Source organism: Chenopodium quinoa, unplaced genomic scaffold, assembly GCF_001683475.1.
Source record: "Chenopodium quinoa cultivar QQ74 unplaced genomic scaffold, ASM168347v1, whole genome shotgun sequence".
Classification (NCBI taxonomy): domain Eukaryota; kingdom Viridiplantae; phylum Streptophyta; class Magnoliopsida; order Caryophyllales; family Amaranthaceae; genus Chenopodium; species Chenopodium quinoa.
Window position 1 is genome coordinate 2,516,201 of NW_018742651.1, and position 7,793 is coordinate 2,523,993.

Sequence of the window (7,793 nt, forward strand, 5' to 3'; positions counted from 1 at the left end):
TCCCTTTCCCCCAACCCACGAATTCTCTCTCCTCCTCTTCCACATAACCACCATCACATCCTTCACTCTCACCATTCGAACCCTGAGTTCCACCTACCACTACCCACTTTCTTAAACCGCCACCCACGAATTCTCTCTCCTCCTCTTCCACCTAAAGCGCCGTCGTTCGATTTATTGACCTAGACCCAAACTCCATCCTCCGTTCGTCAACCTCCATAGATGTTGCGCTTCACAAAGGTACGGGAATGGGTTTGGGAATTGGGTTTAGGGCTTGAAGGGTGGGTTTAAGGACGGGAATGCGGTCGCTGGCGACAAATGGGGGAGGTGGTCTCCAACCACTTGAAGGTGGAGGGGGCTGGGCCGGGGGGAAAAGGGAGAATTAGTGGTTTTGGGGGGTCATGTGCAAATCACGTGGTCGAGTCAACCCCGGAAAATAAGGTCAAATTCTATTTTCCGGGGAAAGGTGTGGCCTTGCAAAAAAAATTCAGATTAAGGTGTGTTTTTGCGAAAAAAAAATTATAAGGTGGTTACCTGCAAAAAAGTGGTTATAAAAGGTGGTTTAATGCAAAATTTCCAATCGATTAATATAATTAAGCTTCTAAAAAAAAATCCAGAAATTTAATCCCAAAAATTCAAACCCAAAAAAAAAAATTGAAATCGAAAAAACCCAAGAAAAAAACTTGAAATCGAAAAAACCTAGTATTCGAATAAACCTAGTAAACGAAAAAAATTGAAATCGAAAAAACCCAGAAAAAAAATTTGAAATCGAAAAAAACCCAGTATTTGAATAAACCCGGAAAACAAAAAAAATTGAAATCGAAAAAACCCAGAAAAAAAATTAGAAATCGAAAAAAATTAAAATCGAAAAAAATCCGGTGTTCGAAAAAACCCAGAAAACAAAAAAAAATTGAAATAAAAAAAATTGAAATTTGAAAAAAAAAAAATCAAAATCGAAATTGATTAAATTTTGATTAAAACCAAATTGAAATCGAAAATAAAATAAACCCAGAGATTGAGAAAAAAAAAAACCAATTAAAAGAGAATTGAAATGGAAAAAAAAACCTAAAAATCACGAAAATAAAAACCCCAAAACCGCAGGCATTAACCCAAAATAATCAATTATTTTAACAGAAAATTAACCCATAAATCAAAATGAAATTGAAAAACAAAATCAAAATCGAAAAAAACACAATCAAAATTGAAATCGAAAAAATAACCCAGAAATAGAAAAAAAAAATCTATTAAAATAGAATTATAAAAAACTAGAAATCAAGAAAAACAATCAAAACAATTATTGTCTGAGTTTTTTCCTAAAATGGTGACTGGGCTTGGTGATTTGGTCACTTATTGTTTAGTTTTGGTTATCTGTTTACTTTACAATTTTGAGTTTAGAATATACTTCGTTTCCTTTTTTTTTTTTTTTTCTTTTTTTGGGATGGGGGTTGGTTATGGTTGCTTACATCTAAACATTAAGGGAAGTATTTTTGAGTATTGTACTATTTTCTTTCACTTTCTTTTTGGGTGCACTATAAGTTGTTCAATTTTGAAACTTCAGTAAGATAGCTTTAAAAATTTACAGTATCTTGATTCTTTCTTTGAAGCTCATTGGCTACTTTTATATGGAATAGAAATGTTCCATCAAAAGGTGGAATCTGATGACTCGCAGTTGAAAAGGTCTTTTCCTGTTTGAAATCTGTTTGCCTGAAGTTTGTTGCATCACACGAGAATCTGAGAGGTAAATCTTAACTATGACTTTTTATCATGTACAAAGGCTTCTTATTGATTATTGAAGGATTATCATGTTAAAAGTCATTTTTGACCTGAGAGCTAGTCAAATTATCCATACTTGATCGGAATCTTTCTGAACTTATATTCACAAATGTTTAAAAAAAAACAGATTTACAATAATGTATTGTGTGGCGGCAGCAAGGAATGAAATTTGGAGGTTATATAAACGGAGGGTTGAGAGAGATGTAGAAGTATCTCGCAGGGGTAAATTGGTCATTTCATGCGGGATTTAAATTTTGCCCTTTTAGATTCAGTGATACAAAATACACTTTCAGTGGTATAAAATATAATTTTAGTTGTATTTATAAAAAGGTTCAAATGTCTAATTAGACTGTCAAATAATACCATTACAGCTCAGTGGTACAAAATACACTCCCAGTGGTACTCAATGCGGTTTTAGTGGTACTTATAAAAATCCTCAGTGGTACAAAATATACTCTCAGTAGTTATGGTCCCAGTTTTTTTTTTGTCGTTTTTGCACGAGAAACCATTTCTGAAAATTTTTTGTAGGGCCCACACCACATTTTTCACTCTTCCTATCTCTCTCCTCCTATCTCTCTCTTCTTTTTACTTTTATGTTATTTTAATGGTTGTGAGACATTTGCATTTGTCTCACAACCCTCCATTTGTACTTCCTCTGAAATTTGTTATTTCATTTACACGTGTGGCCAATTGGCAAAAACCTAAGACAACACATTTTTATTTTTCTCTCTCTTCCTGATACTTTACTTTCTCTCTCTTCCTCTATTTTCTCTCTCTTCCATTTTGATCTGATTTATTTTTTCTTCAATTTTTTGCAATTAGATCTGATTTTCTACCTTTTCTTTCACTTGCGAATCTATTTGTCGCATAATTTAGGTTTGTTACTTAACTTTTTGTGTATTTTTGTTAGTTATTAGTGGATTTGATTTTCAATTTTTAGGTTTTTTGATTTCGTTCTTGCGATCTTTTGTAGTGCTTATTTACTGGTAAATTCTGCAATGGTGAAGAAGAGTAAAAATTTAGAGTTAGATGATGTTGATCTCAGCGCAGGTTCGATTTCTAATTTATTTTTTTTACAAATTTGTTTTTAGTTGATGTTGATCTTCATTATTTTTTATTTTGCATGTTTTTTTAACTGTGATTTCATGATGTATTTCAATATTTTTTCTATTTTTGTTAATTATAATTTGTAGGTTTTTTAAAAAAAAATTTTGCTAATGATGATCGGCTAATGAATTGTGTTGTTAACTGATATAGTTTGTTTTCTAGTCATGGAATAGTTTAGACTAGGATTGAAATAGTTTGATCATGGTGGAGCACTTGATAAATAAAGATAATGTTTCTATAGTTCATCACTGTTATGCTACTTGTGTATGACTATATGCAACTTGTATGAGTATATGGGTCACTTTTGTGATTATATGGGTCACTTTTGTGAGTATATGGATAACATGTGATTATAGAACTACTCTTTTGATAATAGAGTGTCACTTTTGTAAAACTATTGGTAACTTTTGTCAGTATATGAGTAACTTTTGTAAGTACAATTCTAAAACCTTGCCACCAGGTAGCTAACACAATAGCTTGAGGCTAATAACTTTGCAAGCGGTTCTTATTGAATTGGTTTGAGTTACATTAAAAAAAAAAACTGAACCAAACTATATAATGCCCACATTTGGATGAAGTTCAGTACAATTGTAATACACGGACACCTGAAATGAACTGATGGCAAATAGAGAGTCAAACACAATAGCATTTTGTCATCAAAAAACATAAATGTTGCCCACTTATTCTCCTTGGAGCACACATTTAAAAGCTAAGGGGATATAAAAGCCAGGAAGCCTCTTGTGCCATCTTTACCTTCTTAATATCTTTTGTGTAAGAGACTATGACCTTCAGAAAATAATTATGGAGTCACTTTTATCCCTCGTATTTGTTTCTTGTTCTCTATGAATTTTATGTATCCTATTACTACTTGTTGGATGGAAATGGCGTCTAAATCTATAGAAAATGGGGTTTCAGGCCTCACCAAGCTCATAAATTATAGATATGTGGTTCTCTTATAATTTCTTTTTAAGAAAGTTGTGTTTACAGTTATTGCATGACCTAAAGAACACTTTATCTGTTGATACAAAGCTTATTGAGCAGCTATGTAGCATTTCATGCATTGCGGCTTGAAGTGCATCTGAATACACTCTTTATGGGACGGGGTTTTTTACATGTTCCATACATGTACTAATTACTTACCCAAAAAAAATTCTGATTTGTAGTCAGATAATGTTTGGAACTTGTTGTCCTTAATTTTCTACAGATTGAGGGCTTGATTGTACTGCCCACTTATACAACAACAATTATACCTATTCCATTCACATACTAATTTGTAAATTTGTAAACAAATGCAACTTATGGGAAAAGAAACTTATTCATTGTTCTTTTCAAGGCTATTAGCTCAACAGGTAGAGCAATGTACAATAGCGTACATGGTGTGGGTTCAAGCCCCACATAGCCTACACTACAAGAAAACAGCAAAATTACGACGGAACAAATTCGTCGGAACTTATCCAATATCCGTCGCAAATAAGGTTTCTGGAAACATCAGTCGGAAAACACTTTGTAGGAAATTAGTCATTTTCCGACGGAATTTTCGTCGTAAACCTCATCTCCGACGGAAATTACGACGGAAATAACTTTGTCAGAATTGAAATTGACTCTAACTGAAGGCCGTCGCAATTTCCCGACGCAAAAACATCCGTCGCAAAGTAAAAATTCCGGCGGAATTTTCTGTCGAAAAATATATTTTCCTACGGAATTTTTCGTCGCAAAATACATTTTCCGACGGAAAATTCCGTCGGAATTCTTTGGATTCCGAGGAAAAATTCCATCGGAATTTCTAGTTTGCGAGAAAAAATTCCGTCGGAATTTTTTTTTTTCCGAGGAAAAATTCCGTCGGAATTTGTAGTTTGCGAGGAAAAATTCCGTCGACAATTGTAGTTTGCGAGGAAATATTCCGTCGGAAAGACCTTCCAACCCGCCAGAAGTTTATGTTAAAAAATGCATTTCCAAACCTGAATTTTGTTTATAATAAATCGACAAAAAAAAAATGCATTTCAAAACCTGAATTTGTTGTTTAAAAAAAAATTAATTACCGGCCTACGAAATTATATTTATTTACATATATATATATATATATATATATATATATATATATATATATATAAAATAATTATGTCCTAGAACAAAAGATAGTCCATAATTTGGTATCCATACCAAAAAAAAGCTATGTTAGAGTGAATCTTTACTAGACTAAAGCTAAGCTACGCAATCGCCTGGGTACCCTGGCCTGCTCCACCACTACCCAGGTCGTCCCTTGGGTCTCGATGCTGAGGATGAATGGTGGAACATGAGTCGTTGTTGGTGAAACGACTCATCATCTCATCCATACTCTCCTTGTATCTCCTCTCTATTTCAGCCATTCGGGAGTCAATTCGGCTTTGCATCTCGGCTTCCATTTGAGTTTGGAGAGCTTGCACCCTGTGTTCCATCTGGTCTTGCATCTGAGAAATGTTAGACGGCGTGTATTGCTGTAAAGAACGGGAAACTCGACCCATCCGGTTGCCATAGTAGAGCTCTGCACTTTGGCCAAGTCCCTTCACACGACCCTTCTTATTGCGCCCACCCACCGTCTCCCAGTACAACTCATTGGGACTCTTCTGAATCCCCTGACTCCTTGTTTCTTCGAGCTTCTTCTGGTAGGTCTCCTACAAAATATTGAAGATAATAAAAAAAATTGTTAAAAAAATAATCAACAATATGAGGTAAGGTTTCTTATTCTTGATTATTCAAGCTAATTTGGCCTATATGACTGAAATTTAAGGTGTTTTCAATCAAATGGACTAGTTATTTCTTCTAAAATTCTAATATCAAATAATTTTAGGTGCCTATGGATAGAAATCACGAAAAATAAGTACATAAGTCACTTTATGACCCTTATTCATCCAAATTCAAGCAAATTTGGCCTATATGGCTTAAACCATGCCTATTTTCTATGTTTTCAATCAAATGAACTCGTTCCTTCTTCTACCATTCCAATATCAATTACTTTTAGGTTCCTATGGATAGAAATTAAGAAAAATAAGCACATAAGTCACTTTACGACCCTTATTCATCCAAATTAAAGCAAATTTGGCCTATATGGCTTAAACCATGCCTATTTTCTATGTTTTCAATCAAATGAACTCGTTCTTTCTTCTACCATTCCAATATCAATTACTTTTAGGTGCTTATGGATAGAAATTAATAAAAATAAGCACATAAGTCACTTTATGACCCTTATTCATCCAAATTCAAGCAAATTTGGCCTATATGGCTTAAACCATGCCTATTTTCTATGTTTTCAATCAAATGAACTCGTCCTTTCTTCTAACATTCCAATATCAATTACTTTTAGGTGCCTATGGATAGAAATTAAGAAAAATAAGCACACAAGTCACTTTACGACCCTTATTCATCCAAATTCATTCAAATAAGCATATAATGAGTTCTACTTTGCTAATTTGCCATATATCAACTCATATAATAAGTTTTTACCGCAATCCTTTGGCTTTGGTGTTGGTAGCCACTTGGCCTTTTCCAGGCACTTCCTTGAAGTGTGTCTTCAAGAAAAGATCATAGGCATTTGGTGATTGGCCTTGGTTTTGTACTGCCTTTAAATATACATGCAGAAAATCAATGAAAACATGTTAGCCCACAAAAGTTCATTAATACACAAATGACTTAATTGTTACTGGACATATTTTAGGAACCTTACCATTCTTTTAGCATGCTGTACAGCTGTAGGGAATAAATTTCAAGCGTTAAACCCCTTGCTTGAACCCCACTGTGATCATACAATAAAGTACGGTGGCGTCCAAAAGGGAAGAAGATAGGGCAAAAGAGTCGCCAACAAGTTTTAGGAACTTGTAAACCGTTCACGAGGTGAAGGTTACACCCCTTAACGATCCAAGAGATCGTCAACTCCATAAGGTCTTGAACCAAATAAGGGTTGGGGGATGAAGGTACAAATCCAACCTAAAAGAGATTGAACCTGCCCTAATAATAGGCCTCTACTTTATTCTGATCGTATTCATGTGCGCTTTTTAATTAACATGCAATCAATAGGATTAACCCTAAACCTGTTTATCTATGTTGGTTGAATTTAATGCACAAATAAATCTATTATTGGCGATCACTTGAAATTATAATCAAATTAACCCTAAACAAGATTATTAATTATCTTCTTAAGTGTGGTTACAAGTACCAAATTCCCTTTAAACATGCATAAAAGGCGTGATCAAGCAATAACAATAAATATCAAGCAACATAATAATAATAATAAACATAAAAATAATAAATTATAACAATTATAATCATAATCATGTTCATGTTAATATTAAAGCATAATAAAAATAGCAAGATCCTAGGCATGATACTAACAAGATTAATAACAAACCCTACCATGTCACTAAGCAATCAAGATCAAATCTTTAACCCTAACATGATACTAATTTAACAATCATAAATATTAGAAAGAACATAGGAAGCATCGCAGGAATCATAATAAGCATATTTGATATTATAACCTTTTCCCTAAACATGATACTAGGAATGTCATAATTACAATATAAACATGATTTCTATATCATAACATCAATAAAAACCATTAAAGCACTTACTTTGATGCCTCGTACCTCTTTCTAATAACAAAATACACACGTTAGTAACTTCAAGGAAAATAATAAACAAAACAATTAAATTAAATAATTGAAAGAGAGATTTGGGACCAAACCCTCGGAAATTAAACATTTCACGTCTAGGGCGAAGGCAACTTTGAATATGGCTAGGTGTTTCCAGATCTAATGAATGCGGAATTTTGTATGAAAAGAAAAGTTTAGAAAAAGAGAAAGATGAAGAGAAGAATGAATTAGAGAACTAGAGAATTAATGATTGCGAATGAAAACTGATTGTAGGTGAATATTCGTGAGAAT